The following is a 19,325-nucleotide window of genomic DNA, read 5'->3' on the forward strand; positions in this document are numbered from 1 at the left end:
CGAAATTATAGAGCACTGTAAATGTCTAACAATGTTATCCGTTTGCTGGTTCGTTTCTGACCCGAAATCTCTGCCTCTCTCTCTCTCTCTCTCTCTCTCTCTCTCTCTCATCCGTATTTGAAATTTCGCTAATTTTCCTGTCGATAATTAACCAACAATTAACCAACGAGGGAAGTCGCGATCGCACGCGTTTGGGATCGTTAGAGGCCTGATGGGGTTCGAGAGAAAATGGAACAAAGTCGGGATGCATACCACGGTGGATTCCCAGTGAAGTCTTGGCGATGGTTGCAGGTAACTTCGCAAAGGCGTGCGAACCTCGTCACGCGGCGTACGTACGTGGCACATGTGAAAAAGCGTGGGCGATACACACGGCGAGTCGTACACTGTTACAGCGACGGACAAACAGAAGGAACCGAGCGAGAGAGAGAGAGAGAGAAGGAGACGAAGGGGGGAGATAAAGATGGAGGAATAGAGAGGGAGGAAGGAGGGTCGGACGAATCTCTATGCCACGTCGCGATTCCTCGATATGTGTTGGTGTCCGCGCGGCACACTATTATCGCTACCATATCGCGCACGCGTGCTATATCGCGTAGGTGTGCGTCTGTGAGCGACGCGAGAGCGCTGTGTGCCCCGGCTCGGTTCGGCTCGGCTCGGCTCGGCTCGGTTCGGCTCGCGTGAGTCACCAACAGCTGACGGCTGGCGCCACTCAGCTGGTTGTTACCGGTGCCTTCGCACGAGCTTCGCTATCTCTGCTCGCCTATCAGCTGCGAGCAACTAGGAAACCACCGCACCGGAAACTAAGTCTTGCCAGTTCTCCTGGGAACAAAAACTACTGAAAAAGAGCCGCGAGAAAAGAGCGAGAGAGCCTAGGAACGGTTCACCGGCCACACAACGATAGGCGTCGAACGCTTCCGGAATTTCGTCCGCGGTCGCAAACTTTCGAGAGTCTCCCTCGAGCAATAATCCTCCCCCCAGACTTTGCGCGATCGCGAACAACAGTTGCAATCCGGCAATGTTTTAATTCGAACGATCCACGATCTTTTACGAAAGCCCGCGGCGTTTTCGCGCCTCGTCACACTGCGGATCTTTATGCGAAATGAACGTTTTGTTCAACAATTGTATGGAACTAGAGCTAAATGAAAACGTATTTCATGTTCCAACCCTCCGAGTACATACTATGACGAAGTCATTGGTCACTACAGTAATGTCTCTCTAATTGACGCCCGGATTGCGCACAAAAATGGACAATTTGGGAAGAGGAGATACGATTATTCGAGCCTTGCGGTTTATTGTTATAGTTGTAAATTGTCCACAATTATAAAAACGTGCCGCAAGTATCGAACAATCGTATCTCCTCTTCCCAAATTATCCATTTTAGTGGACAATCTGAGCGTCAGTAAGGGATACATTACTGTACAGTAATAGATTGTGCAGAGATATGGACAATTTGGGAACAGGAGACACGATTATTCCGGCTTTGCACTATATTTTTATATTCGTTGACAATCGGTAACTAAAAAAACAAGTCGCAAGGCTCCTCTTCCCAAATTCTCCATTTTAGTGGACAATCTGGGCGTCAGTAAGGAAGACATTACTGTACAGTAATAGATTGTGCAGAGATATGCACAATTTGGGAACAGGAGACACGATTATTCCGGCTTTGCACTATATTTTTATATTCGTTGACAATCGGTAACTAAAAAAACAAGTCGCAAGGCTCCTCTTCCCAAATTCTCCATTTTAGTGGACAATCTGGGCGTCAATAAAGGAGACATTACTGTACAGTAATAGATCGTGCAGAAAAATGGACAATTTGGGAACAGGAGATACGATTATTCCGGCTTTGCACTATATTTTTATATTCGTTGACAATCGGTAACTATAAAAACGAGTCGCAAGGCTCCTCTTCCCAAATTCTCCATTTTAGTGGACAATCTGGGCGTCAGTAAGGGAGACATTACTGTACAGTAATAGATTGTGCAGAAAAATGGACAATTTGGGAACAGGAGATACGATTATTCCGGCTTTGCACTATGTTTTTATAATCGTTGACGATCGGTAACTATAAAAACGAGTCGCAAGGCTCGAATTCGCAAGGCTCCTCTTCCCAAATTCTCCATTTTCGTGGACAATCTGAGCGTCAGTAAGGGAGACATTACTGTAGTTGTGCCGCGTCGTTTCGGAAACGATTGCACGCACAGTGAAGAGCTATTTGTGCGAGGTGAAAAATGACGATCGCCTTACCGTCCCCACCGCATCTTCGCAGTGAAGTATCTATGTTAGTCAGAAGTGACTCCGACAGGATTCTCTCTGCTGCGGTACTCGGAGGATTAATAACAGTTTTATGCAATTGAAAATAATGTAAACAGTGTTCTCGAACCCTTAACGGTCCAATGCCGCCGTACACGCGGCAGAAATCACTAAAACCGTAAAATCTGGCAGGAAACATTGGAAGAATAGGCACGATTGTTTCGATGAAAATATATCAACGAAGTTTTATTTTAAAAATTGAATATCTCTTCTCTATATTCGATACAAAAATTTTCAGTAAAAAATTTCTCCTCGTCTGAAAAACAGTCCGGACTTGGCAGTGTGTAGACTGGAAATAAATAGTTTTGGTCCCCTAAGGGTTAATTCTTCCAAATATCTTCACTATTCCGTATTTCTCTTATCGATGTTTGCAGCAAATGCGTAAAATCCGCTGTCTACTCGTCACTGTGTTTCTCGTTTTCTCTATACGCAACGTGTTTTACAATAATCGCATTACTAACGTTTACAAGCGATAATATTTTCTTTAATATAGTATAGTATAAATTTATAGTTACTACTATACTATACTATAGTATACATTTTATTTCGTTTTGTTTTTCCCTACATATCACCTTCTCTCTTACCAAAGTGTCTTTTTTCGCGAATAAATGAATGAAACGAAATTATTATTACGTTGAATATTTCTAGAAAAATGGAAAGTGTATCTGGCCCGTTTATGCTAAATAAATGAAATTGAACTAATACTTCTATCACGCGCGATCGATTGCCTCCATCCGAGCCAGTCATCGAACACCGCGCCACGTCCTGCCAAAGAAAATTCGATCGGGTTACGGATCGTTGACACACGGTGGAAGCTCGGACCGACTTACTTGATCCTCTGGATCGCTTCTCGCGAATCGAAATGCACGGCTCGATGGTGCGTTGCTCGAGGCGATAGGAATAGGTCAAAGTTCGCGAGAACTTGAGCGAATTCGTAATCGCGGCAGTCTCTAGGCGCGGCGATTCATAATTACGAATGAATCGCCGTCTAGGCGCGACTCCTTCCTTTTCGTCTCTTGCTTTTTTCTCGCGGATCTCGCGACTGTGGAGGAGAAGCGGAGTCGGAGGACGGTGGTTTCAGCGTTTCGCGGAAACAGCTGGCTGCTGCGAATCGTCCGCATCCGAGCGATTTTGCAATGCGAAGCGAAACGGAACGCGTCGTAGTGCGCGAGTTATCAATGAATCGTAGAAGAACTTGGCCACATTTTTTCGATTTCTTTTTTTTCGCCAGAGAACGAGAGGTGAAAACGGCGAGAAGGGGTGGAGAAATTTTATTTGAAATAAAAATAAGAAATCCGGCACTGCTATTTAAAAATAACGATAATATCGATTCATTCGAGATAAAGCGATTCGAAACGATAAATTATTTCGTTGTTTCTTCGTTTCAAATCGGCCGAAAAGAAATAATGCTCGCTTCAAGTAATTATAAAATAAAATAACGTGTTATTTAATGACGATATTGACGATATTTCGATTAATGTACGAATAATATAAAGTTAATGTACACATATTAAGAGGTTGCTAACTAACTAAACTAAAAAAAGTGCCAGCTTTCGGTTTTTTTTCGCGAAAGCTCAGACCTTCGACGTGCGCGTGTATTTTAACAAACGCACGTTCGCGGTATTAGAGCGTTCTTTCGTATCGGAGCGTTTTTTCATTTTTCTGTAAAATAGTTGAAGTCATTTCTATTCTTTATTTCATAGTAATATGTACATATTTTTGATTTTGTAATATTCTAGCTGGTGCCGAGACGAATTCAACGACGCACTATACTACAACATTGAACCCTGAAACAGCGCTAAGACAATTTACGTCGCAGAAAGCGAATTCGCAGCTAGCTGTGTACAGCTTCGAGGCTTTTCCTACTCAACCTCCTCAATTATCCAGACCCAATTGAAAATTGCCATGGAAACAGGAATTTTCGCGATAGAAATTTCCGAAAGAACATCGACGTTGAAACGGATAGGGCCGCGGAACAATCGGTTTCCCCGGATCAGAAGGGCGTATTACGTCGAAGATTGGTCATTTAGTCTCGATACCTTCGACCTCGAATGGTTACAAAGGCGTTCGAACAGCGACGCGCTTTCAGAGGGAAAAAATAGGAGCGAATAAGCGGAAAGATTGCTGCCAGCGGCAGCTGCGCGTGGAATTTTTCTGAAACGGCGCTGTCCGCGACAGATGTTAACAGGATCAAGAACAAAACCAGAAACGAACTGCGCTACCCTCGACCTTTTCTTTTGCTAGATTCTTCGTCCGGTTTGGCTCGACTCGCTTGTTCCTGGTTACTTCGGACTTGACAAAAATCCACGAAAGACGCCATCGTCCCCGTTCGCGACGCTTTCACAGCCGCGGCCGCTCGCTCTGCGCTGCGCGCCACGGCGCGGAGTCCGCTTTCTATGCACGTTCACGGTTATTCGAAGAAGCTCTGGTGTTCCACGAGTATTTGTTCCGAGTTCGATATGACCGTGAATTTAAAAGTCAGGAGCATCGTGCGGTGGAAGCGGATTTTCGTCGATGGGTCGGCCGGATTACACGCGGACAGCGACCAGAGATTAGGGCGGGACGGACGACGCCATTCTAACGGTTAAAGATAATCGATTTTTTATTATTTTCTTAAACTTTGAAGTGTGCAGAACGCTACGCCAAGACGATCTTTCGAAATGCGAATGTTCAGCGACTAAAGGTAAAGTTTAAAAAATCTGACTTTTCATTGGAGAGAAAGATGATCCTAAAACTTCTATCTCCGAAACTATACGTCCGATTAGCTTCAAATTTTTTGAGATATTCTGCTCAGAGTATTATATACAATGTAGCGTGCGATTTTTTGCATATTCTTTTATGGGCATCTGAAGTTGCCTTTTTGGGACAAAAACAGCTGTTCTTTCTTCAAACTGCGGTCGTTTCAACAATTATTAACTCTTAGCGCTCCGAAGGCTCCGCTACGGAGACATTTGTCATTTGTTCTGATAATGATATTCTAGGATATTCAAATTGAATTCTCGAATTGTTGGCTCTCGATAGTATTGCCAGTATTTGAGCGACAGTTGTTTGTAAACCGAACTGGACCCGAGCGTCCCGGTGTGATCATAGGGGTTTTAACCCTTAGCACTCCGAAGGCTCCGCTACGGAGACATTTGTCATTAGTTCCGTAACTCCGAAGGCTCCGCTGCGGAGCCAAATGTTTTTAGCATACGTTATCGTCGGCGTTAGCAATTGTTATCTGTAGTTAAAACGTGCTAAGTCTGTGCCATTACGATTAAACCGTTTTTTGACCTTTTCTATGGTTAGCAACACGGAGAAAAATAAATATTACGACGAGAATTTAGAGCCGAGCGATACCGAAGACGTACTTGATTTTGAAGAGTTAAAAGACATTGCGGAAGACAATGTTGGTTACGATTCTGACGCTTCGAGTAGCAGTAGCGAAATTATACTACCAAAGAGACGAAGAATGAGAATTATTGAAAGCGAAAGCGAAGATTCGTTACAAGACTTGGACGAACGGCGCGATGTTACGGAAGAATTACATATTCCAGATAGAATACCTTTTAGTGTATTGCCGCAGGTCGTTGGACCACAAGTTCCTACAAACATCGAACAGCCGATACGATATTTTAAATAATTTTTCACGGACGAATCGGTGAATGAAATTATAAAGGAAACCAACGATTACGCAGAAAATGTTCTAAACTTGAAAGAAATATCTAGTAACTCTATTTGGCAAAGCGAATACCGCGACACTTGTCCAAGTAAACCCAGAATGCGCATGGGAGATTGTTACCAAAGATATCGCACCATGGTGAATTACAAAATTGAAAATTTATCTTTTATCTACAATAGGAAAATGTATATTTATAAAATCAATAAAATCAAATGCATGCGCAAGGACGCGTAATCTTTTCCGCTGAAAATAAGACTTCCCTTATTTCAGGCGCTCCGCTCCAAAAGCGCTAAAGGTTAAAATTTTCGAAAACCCGTACGTTACATTTTAGATAATAGTTCGCAGTTTATGAATCGACATAATTTTTTTTATTCGGACAGCGAGAACGACGAGAGTCGTGGAACTATCTTTTTGATACGCGATTGCATACTCTGTACTATCAATAATTATGTTTAATTTTCTTTCTAAAAGTTTGTAAATAATATCGAACTGCATAGTTTTCTAATTAAAAAATGCCCCCCCCCCCCAAAAAAAATACCAGTCAAAACGCGTCCTACGGTAGAAGATCCCATTTAAGAAGTCAAAGAAGAAGAAGAAGAAGAAGAAGAAGAAGAAGAAGAAGAAGAAGAAGAAGAAGAAGGAGAAAAGAGACTGAGGCCAATTTCGCGGATGTCTTTGGCAGTGTAAAGATGCCTTCGCCCGGCTGTGCGTTAGCTCGCGCACAGGATGGGAGTACGAGACGAGGAACGAGAATGGGAATGAGATTGGGAACAGCCAGGCATATATTTAGCTGTGTGACGTAAGGCGCAGGCCAGCGGGCGCCACATCGAGTGTCTGTCTACGTGACTCTTCTATTTCGTTTTTCTCGTGTGTCCCTCTCTCATCTTCCTCCTTCTTCTCTCTTCTTCGTTTTCGCGGGTCTTTGTATCCCCGAAACGCTACCCAATTAACTTCGTTTAATTATTCGCAGATTCTTCATTTTATCGTCTCGCAGATATTTCTACTAAATCCAAACCGGATGACGGAACCCGTCCTCCGAGAGGGGGATGGCTTCGTTGAATCTCAACCCCCCTCCCCTCCCCCGAAAAAAAGAAAGAAAAAATCATTATTCAATAATATTTAATAAATATTATTATTCAATAATATTTAATAAATATTATTATTAAATATTATTCAATAATAATTAATAAATCATTATTAACAAGAGTTCTCGTGAAATTGACTAGAAGTTGCTCGCGAAGTTTACTTTCCTACCGCTAAACAACGTCTCGGCGATATTAATAGCTTGCCAGTGATTTAGAATTCGTATCGTAGATGCCAGATTTTCTTGATAGAAAGTGTACAAGATGAGTTTATTAGTTTCATCTCACGCCACATGTGTGTGCGCGTGCGCGTGTGCGTACGCGAATATACCTATGTCCGTTTACGAACACAACTACGATTCTATTTTGACATGGCTCGGGATATTAACCCCGGAGCAGCGTCGTTTCGGGCTCAGCTGATTTTTGTTTATAAGATTCTGAGACTCGAAGTAACTTTTACATTGTTACTTATATTTAAACGAAAACTTAACTAAATATTCTACTCGCGCATTCTTATTCTCTATTATTTCTAACATAGAAAATATGCAAATATGTTTTGAATTTTGCACGCCCATGTTTGTCGTAAATACGTAAAATCCGCAGTCTGGTTACAGTGATTCCTTTTTTCCATTTTCTTCTTTGTTTTCATTGTTGTTCGATTGTTGTTGTATTCTTGTTTTGTAGAACCGGAGTATTCGTCCGGTTAAACGAATAAACATTATTATTATTATCGTTGTTGTTGTTATTATTATTGTCGTTATTGTCATTGTCATTATTATTGTCGTTATTATTATTATTATTGTCCTTATTATTGTTGTCGTTATTATTGTCGTCCTTATTATTGTTGTTGTTGTTATTGTTGTTGTTGTTATTATTGTTGTTGCTATTATTATTGTTGTTATTGTTGCTATTATTATTGTTATTATTGTTGTTGCTATTATTATTGTTATTATTATTGTTATTATTGTTGTTGCTATTATTATTGATATTATTATTGTTGCTATTATTATTATTGTTGTTGCTATTATTGTTATTATTACGAGTAGAGCCAATTAGCGAACACGAAATATACGCAATCGCCGCTTTCATTCTAAACAGCGCAAGTCGAGGAAATTTATTCTAGAGGAGGCACGATCGGGCGCGATCAAACGCGAGCGTGAGAAAGCTCTTCTCGCGGATCATTCTCGTGGACACGCCGTGGCCGTGCCGTCGCGTTACCGTTACGACGCTTGGGACCGCTGACGAGATTATACATGTATGTCGAGAGTAATAGACACTATTCAAGCACTGTGTACAAATGTCATTCGCTCTTTGATGCCTCCGGCGCTTTCGATGTTGACAAGATCGTAGCAAGGTCCAGCTCATGCCCGACCGGCCTACCGCGAAAACAATAATGCGCTTACGAGATACATAACCGACAAAGTTTGATCGCAGAGGGAATCCACCCTAATTGCCCCATCGACCGACAGGAATCGATACGAAATATTAGTATTAGTAGACCGACAGTGAAACACGGTGGTAGGAGTGAAAAATTATCGATTTATGACAAAATGAAGTATTTGGACATTTTAGATAAAAAATTTGATTGCAAGTGTTATAGATATGGGTATGCGTACAGTTTTAAGTTTTACCAGGGCAATGATCCTAAACGCAAGGTCAGAATTGTACAGGAATATTTATTATACAATTGTCCAAAAGTACTGCATCCTCCTCCTCAATCGCCTGATTTAAATCCGATTGAAAATTTATGGGATCAATTGGGCCGCAAAATTCGTACATCTACAAAGACAACAACAGAAATAAAACAACGTTTGTTAGACGAATGGAAACGGATTTCGCCGGGTTATTTAAATAAAACCATCTGTAACATGCCCAAGCGATTACACGAAGTAATAAAACAAAAGGGTCAATCGACAAAATATTAATATTATGATAACACGATCGAAAAGATTTTCATTCTATATAAAATTAATGCAATTCGTTCGCTGTCCGAATATTTTTGCGACGTTAAATTATGTCACGATCTTGTTTATCGCTTATTATACAAAATAACATCTGCAATAAATAAACAAAATTTATGTTTCCACTTACTTTAAGAAGTGCTTTATTATATGAGAAAACAACTGATTCAATGATAACTATCATAAACAATGAAAAGGAGCAATAATTCTTCTAACAATATCGTGACCGAATATTAATGCGAGTCACTGTACATTGAAGGGAAAAGATCCTTTACGGTATATCAAAGTAAAGTATATAAATATCAAAATACAAGTATAAAACGTTGCCGACATAATTAAAAAAAAAAAAGAAAAATATATTGTTAAACAACAGAGGTATAAAACTTGGTAATACAAATTTTAAAAAGAATTTATTTGTACAACTTTCAAACTTAATTTTATAAGGCGTTCGAATGCTTAGGCGGTGTGAAAATTCAATGTTCGATCGAAAGTGTGTTCTATTTTGATATTTATATACCCTACTACAACACGTTCAGCGCCACGTCGGTCAAATATGGGCGACAATAATTTTTGACCAATTGAAAATTCATTTGCATTGTAATATATTCCAACAAACTGTATTTGATTAGAATGTTTCGGATGCGAAGGATTTCTAATATCATCCACTATGATAAATTTTAACTTTCTACTTTCGATTCGATTAATTAAATTGCTTCGATTCTGTAGGGATTTTAGTGGCCGATTGTGGGCACCGAATGTGTTAATATACCGTAAAAAAATTTTTCCCTTCAATGTATACTTATTTATATATATTTTTATATTTAATATATATTTATATTATATATATATATATATTAATTAGGTCTACCGGAAAGTTCTGTCCGTTTAAGAAATGAAAGGAAATAATAGATTTTTCATAAATTTAGTAATATTTATTGTACAATAAATTTCCGTCGTTACTTATGACCTCTTGCCAGCGTGATGGCAATTTTCAAATATGTCTCACATGAATATGTGCATATCTATTGAAATTTGCAATGACATTATCAGACAGAACTTTCCGATAGACCTATAATATAATAATATATATACATATTATTATATTATATTATTAAATATATTATTATATATATTATTATATTATATTATTATATTATATTATTATATTATATTATTATATTATATTATTATATTATAGGTATATATATATATATATATAATTATATTGTAGGTCTACCGGAAAGTTCTGTCTGATAATGTCATTGCAAATTTCAATAGATATGCACATATTCATGTGAGACATATATTTTTGAAAAATGTTGCTCACAAATTGCCATCACGCTGGCAAGAGGACATAACGACGGAAATTATATTGTACAATATAAATATTACTAAATTTATGAAAAATCTATTATTTCCTTTATATATATATACATATATGTCGTAGAAGTCAAAGTTAGACCAGTGTTCGAATACTTTCGTTGCCCGCTGTACGTTATCGCTGCCCCGTTATCTGCGCTTCCAACTAAACGTAAGCTAATTTACGCAAGAAATGAATCGAACGCGCCAACACGGGGGAACGTAGAATACGAAGAACGATCGTCGCCTCGGCGCGCGCGAGTTTTGACATGTGGCGCGTATGCCGCGCCCGGCGCAACACCTGCGACGAAAACAATGACAACTTATACTATATTTGCGACGATCGGAATGCGAGTGCGCCCTGACGCGTGAAACGATGCGAGTCGACCGACCAGCTGCTGTCGGATTTCGACCGCCAATGACACAACGCGACGCGACGCGACGCAACACAACACAACCGGCGGAACCTCGGCACACCTGAGCGACGCAAAACGAAGCGGAGCGGTGCGGTGTCGGGCAAGTCAGGTTGTAAGAATGTCCTTGGCTCTCTTATTCGCTGTCCTGCCGTTGTTCTTCTATTTTTCCCAGGAATTTACGCCTCGCCCGATTCTCGACACGCGATTCAAGGGACGCTCGGTCCGCGCCGACTTGCCAAAAAGAAAAGCAGATCTGCGTCTAACGCGGAAAAATAGCGACCTTGAAAATACTCGAAGTTCACGGTAGAGAACTTTAGGAGAATTCGGCGAACAAAGAAAGCATTCGAAAAGCCAGGAGACGAGCGAGCGCGAAGGATCTTCGGTGAGATCCGTTTCTCCGAAAAACAGCGAGAACGGTACCTTTTCCCGCGTTCGAAAGGCTTGTTCGAAATCGCGATTTCAAAATGCTGGAGCGAGGCGGCCAAAACAAGTCAGGGAACAAAGGGGAACTCTGGGCGTTGTATGTGTCTTGTTCCTTTTTTTTTCCCTCCTCGAGACTTAAGGTAGTCGCCCCGTCCAGGTAGTTGGTACCTGAAAAGTCCGGTTCTCCTTTGTTAGCCTCCTTAGTTATCGAACTAGGGAGAGAGGAAGGCTTCGGACCAGATCTCCGAGGAACCATCGACTTTCGGGAGATTTTTGCCAAGCACGTGTTCAAACCGCTCGTTCAAACCGATTCCGGAAACGAAAGTCTTTTTAACGAGGTCTCCGAAGCCGGAGCTCTCTGCTGGGCGGATCGTTGGAATCTCTAATCTCTCTCTCTCTCTCTCTCTCGTGGCAGTCATATGTAATTATTAACTATTAACACTATGCCGTCCTCAGATCTTAGATATGATTCGTTTGTTTAAAAAAAATTTCGAAGATGGCGGTAATATAAATTCCTAAAACTAAGATATGTCATCCAAGAATTTTCGTACCTAATTCTTAGTTAAATAAGCACAATGCTGTAGCTATAGTTAGTTATATTATATATTATATTGTTATTATTATTGTTATATACTATATTATATATTATATTGTTATTATTATTGTTATATACTATATTATATATTATATTGTTATTATTATTGTTATATACTATATTATATATTATATTGTTGTTATTATTGTTATATACTATATTTATGTTATATATTATAGTTAGTTCGCTGCTTTTTAACACCCAAGAAATACAGTTCAAATGTTATTTCAGTTTTTTAACCCTTTGCGCTCGAGTGGTGACTCCGAGGCGCCGCTAAGAATTGTCGTATCACGTTCTAAGATCATTTTTACGTTAACGAAAAAAGTTTAGATTTACAAAATTATTAAAAGTGTAACCGTTGTGCAGGTCGTAAGACTCGATTTCGCGCGCGTAAAATGCACTTTGTCGTATAAAATGAAAATACTGTAAGTGAGAAAAATAATTTCAGATTTACAGTTAAAACGGCTTCGAGTGCAAAGGGTTAAAATGGCACCAGCGTGGTGCCACCGAACGGCATAGTGTTAATATTGAAACCAATAAAAGGATATTAGCTTCAGTATCAACGAGGAGTTTTGATAATATAATATAAAAACGAACTGCAAGGCTCGGTATCTCCTCTTCCCGAATTGTCCATTTCTGTGGACAATCCGAGCGTCAGTAAGGGAGACATTGCTGTAGGCTGCAATAGGTCGCGAATAAAGCCAACGATGACATAACCGCGAGAGCGTTATTTATTATTATTATTATTATTATTATTATTAATTACTTAGTTACCAACCCAATACAAATGAAAATGAATCGTAAAGATTCGAATGGATCTAGTCGTGACTGACATGAATGCTCGGTAAAATCCGCCGCAGAAAAGTTAACACGTTCCCTGCCGCGTGGGGCGTATACGCCCCACGCTGAACTTTCCGTTCAAGCCATTTGGTATTATCATTGTAAAATGAAGAATTTTTTAAAAATTCATTATGCAGTCAATTATGGACATCTTAATACTATTGCTGATGCCCTCATTTAATCGTGGGGCGTATACACCCCACGCGGCGTGATGGGCAATTTTTCTTTACTGTAACTTGTTTTAACTGCATTTCTCTTATTCCGATCAGTCATTTATTCGCGTGTCGTTGTCACAATACTTACTGCTTCACTGAAGCTGGGATTGATTTATAGTTCTATAGTACTGTAAAAGTTGTAACATTCTGCGATAGTTGTGTGGATAAACCACACTTATGTTTGCCATGTTTTAACAAAGTTCATCGTAACATCCCTTTGTAATCGCATACAAACTTGAATTTAACTAAAATGTTATATTTTAAACTAATATAGGCATGATAAAAAAAATTATATGTGAGGATGCAACTCGCTTGGCATAATAATGATCAGCCAGGTATTTGTTAAAGTAATTCCTAGAAAAATAAATTTATTGGTTTGCTGTGTTATGCATGTTAAACTATACAACCTTTCCTTGATAATTATGATTTTTGCACTATTTTAATTATTGTAAAGCATACGCCAGAAACAAAATAATACAAATGTAAAGCGTGGGGCGCATACGCCCCACGCGGCTTGAACGGAAAGTCTTCAAAAAACGGTCTGGCAGGGAACGTGTTAACCATCGACCACCAGTGACCCGTAAACTCTAAACAACATGAATATAAATACTAGATGCATTGCGGTCCGAACCGAACCGTTCCGTAAAACATTTCGTGTCTGGACGAATGATACAAATCGGCCTTAACCCGAGAGATATTGGCCAGAAAAAGAATCGTTGGTGACAAACGCTCTGGTTCGTCGGACGAACATTCTTCGGGAAGAAACCAAGACGGTGACTAGCGTGAGACAGAGGCATTATTCTTGTCTGAAGTCGGGTCCCTTGGTCTTCATCCATGAGCAATATTCGCACGCGTTCGTGCACGCGTGTGCGCTGCGAGTTCGCCGGTTGTAAGAGGTCAACAGAGAGACCATTGTTATCTGCCGGCGAGCTGCGAAACCGAAGGCCGTCCCGCGACTTTATCCGGCATATTTTCGCAGCCTCGTTCGTCCGCGAAAAACCAGGACAACGATAACGTTTCGAAGCTGAATTCGATTTCGTTGAAAAATGCTCTTGGAAAACCTCTACGGTGCCTCTAGAAGTCTCGTTGCGGACAATTTTCAAGTCACGCGACGATAAAACCTGTCTTCGTTTCAATTCGAGCTTTCTTTGTTAGCATTCCTTGCGCGTACGGTGACGGATTAAAGTGTTCGCAATGCCTTTCAAAGTGCAACTACGATTTGTTCTCACGACTCGTGAACTGGAGTAAACGATTTGAATTTGTTTAGCTGATGCGTTAGCGCCGGGACTGGTTTGCCGTACAATGACTAAAATACTTTTCTTGAATTTTTCTATCGTAATGGCAAAAAAAGATAACGAAAATCCTAGTTTTTTAACCAGTTAACTGTGGCTATCTCTTCGCAAAGCGCCCGCCAGTGTGTGTCGCGATAATCAAGCGATGACCGGTATAGTCGTCGAACACAGAATAAGTGGCGCTGATGAAATATTGGGTCGAAGAGACGGCTTTATTTTCGAAAATGAACAATATTTTATTAGTAATATTTACACAGTCGCTCTCAACATGAACATATATTTGTACATAATGAACGGAGAACTTAAGAAAAAAGAATAAAATATTTATAGAAGTTAACAATTTAAACTGTTTTGGTTTTGATGCATCAAGATGAAAATCGAGATAATCAAAGATCCAGCGTTACTGCGCTGCTTACGAGTTAGCTCTCAGCAAGTTATAAATAGTTTTTTAATAAATAAATAGTTCCCCCAAGGGTTAAATAAATCGTTAGCATGTTTTCAGGCGTCGAACGGCGTGGCCGCGCTACGACTCAAGCGTTGCACGGCCGACTTAACCCTTGCGCTGCACGCGAGTATAGCGAATAACGAGATTTGAAAATGTATACAGTTGCAGCAAGTGTTAAGTCCATTCCTAGACGATGCCGGCCAAGTGCCGAGATTTTGCAGTGCAACGACGTGACGCTTTGACGCTATGACGCTGTGACGTCGTGACGCCGCACGACACGATGTTATTGTGTGTCGTCGGCCGGTGCAATCCGTAGAATGCATTATATTGTTCACGACGAAGCCGCCTTGGCAATCGATACGCGAGCACCTATATGCTCTATAAATATAGTAGTTATCGCGTTAACAATAACAATACGCTACAACGGTAATTCAATTGCGGATTTAATGCGTCCGCGATGCGCGCGTTGACTCGCCGCGAATCTACGCACAATAAAAATTCCCTATTTCGAAAAGAAATCGTCCGTCGGAATTATATTATTATAATTATATTATATATTAATATAATTATATAATAATATATATATATATATATATATATATATATATATATATATATAATATATAATTGTATATATAGTAATATATAGTAATATATAATAATATATAATTATATTATATTATTTATAGCCGATGTTTCGCGTGTAACAGCACGGCCGTTCGACGCGAGACGGAAATAATTTCGCCGTGTAAATATTGTTACGCGTATTCTCGAGTCCAGTTACCGCGGAGACGGATTTTCCGCGTGCGTGGGCGTGGACACGGTCTACTCGATTAAATGAAATTTCGGTCGAATCCGATTTCTGCGAGCGCAGATATCAGAGGCGAGCCAATTAAATCCGTTATCTTGCTTCGCCCGGTTCTATAATTAACCGCGAACGCGAGAAAAAAAGAACGTTCGCACCGATTCGCGCGCGTCTTATCAGTCGTCCGCGATACGCGCGGCACTTTGCGTAACAGTTGCCGAAACTCGAAACGTTGTCCTTCTTTTTCCGCCACTCGTTCAGCTGTTCGAGTTGCACCGACTGTTCCGAACAAGTGTCCATATGCTCGGAGACACACTCTACTCTACGATTGTAGTCACGATATATGCATGCATGCACGTATGTATGTATGTACAAAGAGATTAATGCGACGCGATCAACGTTGACCGTGGTCGGGATCGATTCGACCGATTTATTAAGTCGTGCAAACACAACAGGCAAAGTCTCGGGGCGGGATTCTCTTTTCAACGGTTGGCAAACGATGCGCTGATAATAACCATACCGCGGCATGCGGAATCCACGCATCGGCGAAGGGACAGTGACGACGAGGACGACGACGTAAATATCGAAAAAAAATCGATAGAGCATCGGGCGACGGTAATTGTATTCGCCGCGAAGCCGATTCGTCGTCCTCTTTTTATCAATCCGAGTTCGTGCACGGGACAGGGGGGGCCGGTTAAAAAATTCTCGAGCCTTGAAAAATCTTCGAGACCGACTGTACGAACAGATATAATTAGAGGAACAGGAAAGGATGGTCCAAGGCCTGCGAGCGCGACTGGACGGTCCTGGCGCTTACGACTATACGTATTGCACCTTTATTACAAAACTTGATGCAACAGATCGATTCCGTTGCACGGAATAGAGCCGCGGTGGTCCCGGCGTGTTCCCAATGATCAAAGAATGCGCCTCGCAATCGTTCGATCGAACAGAAATGTTTCGCGATGCGAGAATCCGATAAGCGGGGCCGTTTCGAATTTTCATCGGCAAAACGTGATTGACGGGAAATATTGATCGCGATCGTTAGCGGTGCCGTGAATCAGTCGCGCGCCGATTATATAATAGGCGAACGTTTAATCAGCTGATAGGCGACATAGGGTCGCGCAATCAACCGGATAAACACGTATCAGATGTTCTATCTCGCAACGAGTGTCCCTGTAATTCCGACTGTTACGATAACGCGAGCATTCCGCGGATATCGATCGCGTCTCTTAAGAAACTGCTGCGTCGAAGCATCTGCGATCCTTTGAGAAACACCGACCCGGAGAATTTCAATTCGGCTAGATATGTGTACGAAGAATACAATTAACACGTTCAGCGTCGACGATCTACCGCCAAAATTCCCTCAGAGTCAAAGCAATTTGGTTAATTGAACGAAAACTAGAAAGTTAAAATTTATCACGGTGGATGACATTGGAACTCTCTCGTATCCGAAATATCCTAGTCAAATTCAGTTCGCTCGAACATATTGCAATGAAAATGAATTTTCAAAATTGGTGAAAAATTTTTAGTGTCGATAACGCGAGGATTCTTCATTCATTAGCGCGCGCGTCTTTTAAGAAATTGCTGCGACGAAACATCTGCGATCCTTTGAGAAACATCGACCCGGAGAATTTCAATTCAGTTAAATATGTATACGAAGAATATAATTAACACGTTCAGCGCAATTTGGTTAATTAAACGAAAACTAGAAAGTTAAAATTTATCACGATGGATGACATTGGAACTCTCTCGTATCCGAAATATCCTAATCAAATTCAGTTCGTTCGAACATATTGTAATCATATCGCAGTATATATATATAATATAATATAATATAATATAATATAATATAATATAATATAATATAATATAATATATATAATATAAAATACAGTGTCGTGTATATATATATGACCGACGCGGCTCTCAACGTGTTAAAATCGCGAATCCTGACTCGTCGCGCGAAAAATGAGCCGTTTATTTCGAAAATGGTACAAGTCCCTTAACCGTAATGAAAAGCGGTGATTTTTTAATGTTTATACGAAATTATTTATACCGACAAAAATATCAGTATCCTGAGATAACAAATACAAGTAAATCGTCTCGAAAGTTAGCATCCATATTTTGAAACGTGTTAAAACGCAAACCCTTAAATATATCGACTTAAAAACAAAGTGACTTATGCCACTTTCAAAATAAACGGCTCAAACGAATACCAGTGCGCGCCATGCTTGACCCAATTAGCCTGTGGCGTCTCTTTCCTTTTTCTGTTCTAATCGAATAATATTAACGGACGGCGGTCCGTTTCTTTACGTAGTTCTCTCACGTAAATTTACAGGTTGATCAATTACTCGGATTACCGGGCGCAAAAGAAACGTGCAGAACAAACGGTTAGGTATGCCGCGTGCATTAATGCAATCATTTACGCTCGATACCTCCAACGAGAACTTTATTGACTATAAAATCATTCGTATGTAGATACGTTTCCATATTGCCGAATCAACGACCGTTTCATTCAAGCCGCGGCGGCGGCGGCGGCGGCGGTGCGGCGCGGCGCGGCAAAGCGAAGTAAAGCAAGACAAGTCCGTTTACGCTATATGTATGGTTCATGCATGCACAGCAGCGTACTCTGTTCACCGTTCCTTGCGTCTTACACCATAACCGCGACAATTTTCCCCGAGGGGTGTGGTGTACGATATCGCGTGTGTACGTCCAGCGATCGGATCAACATCGGAAACTACGTCGTAACGTTGATAATAAACCGCACACGAGGGACCACTGTAGCAACGTATGAATCAATTGCGAATTTCATACGCGCACGCCTTCCGGCGCACGTGCGGCGAAAGTAATTCCGAAATTCTTCGCCAGCCACGCAGTCGCATTTGCCGGAGTTTTTTCCTTTTTTTTAAATAAATAATAAATATAATATAATAATATAATAATAATATAATAATAATAATAATATAATAATAATATAATAATTTTTTTAAATAAATAATAAATATAACGATCAAATTTAGAATTACACATTTTTCTCGCGGACTTTTATTATGCGAAATAAAAGCTTTCTGCATCGATCGCGAGACGCACTCTTCCTTTGTTTATTCGAATAAGCTGCAGAATGTTTTTACAGTTTCGTATTTCGATCGACCGATCTCTATCGCGAATGCTTTAGAATCCGCAGCAGAATTATTCGGTCTTATTAAACGCTCGTTAAAGTCGAAGTCGGAGAATTAGGGTCTTTTCCTCGTTAGAATCGGCGCGGCGGCCGCTGGTGGAGAGCGCGGCTGCAGTTCGCGTACAAGATAAATCGAAGCTCTACGCGAGTGAACATAATGCAGAGGTGATGAGCGTATGTAAACAAGAAGTCGCGGCGGCGAAGCGGCGTGCGTTTGGTTATTTATAGAAATCCATTATTGTGCAACAAACGAGGCTTTACGTAACGCGCATAGTATACCCAGGTCTTGTCGGTCACTCGGCCGTACACAAAGGAACTTGCAGCTCTCGTCCTTTTGTTTCTGTTCCTTTTTATTTTCACCAGGCCTCGCGCGTCGTCTAGGCTCGTTCGCAGCCGCGAGGCAGGCCTGCCAACCGAAGCCGCCTCTTGAGGTGCCGCCGCGCCGCACCGTTCGCTTCCAATGTAAACAAAAGCTACAACCGATTCTGAGAATCGAGCGCGAAAACCAAACGGAAAATAAAACGAACCGACGATTCTCTAACGAATCCCGCCAGCTCGCCTAGTCGATCCGAGTTCGATAATTATGCTGGTTAACACGTTGAACGCCACGCCGGTTTTACAGAAATTGTCCGCGGCGCCACGATGAATTTTCTTTTTATGCGATACATATAATGTCGAAATATTATCTGCGATAGATAAGTTACAGTGTATAACCATGTTTGGCATGTTAATTGCGACAGGGGTCG

At 40.8% G+C, this 19,325-nt stretch overlaps 1 protein-coding gene across 2 annotated transcripts in view; it reads right to left on the reverse strand.

Annotated features, from left to right (window-relative positions):
• Nucleotides 1-19,325, reverse strand: part of crp (transcription factor cropped) — a 216,983-nt gene that overhangs the window by 192,767 nt on the left and 4,891 nt on the right. Inside the window, exon 1 of one of the 2 annotated variants that reach the window (XM_076522973.1) lies at nucleotides 253-407. The exons of the other annotated variant lie outside the window; for it this stretch is intronic. The gene's annotated coding sequence lies outside the window, so the exon portion shown is untranslated. Of the gene's footprint in view, nucleotides 1-252; nucleotides 408-19,325 lie in introns of those variants that run through there. 2 annotated transcript variants of the gene reach the window in all.

This window comes from Megalopta genalis, chromosome 6 (genome assembly GCF_051020955.1).
Source record: "Megalopta genalis isolate 19385.01 chromosome 6, iyMegGena1_principal, whole genome shotgun sequence".
NCBI classification, from domain to species: domain Eukaryota; kingdom Metazoa; phylum Arthropoda; class Insecta; order Hymenoptera; family Halictidae; genus Megalopta; species Megalopta genalis.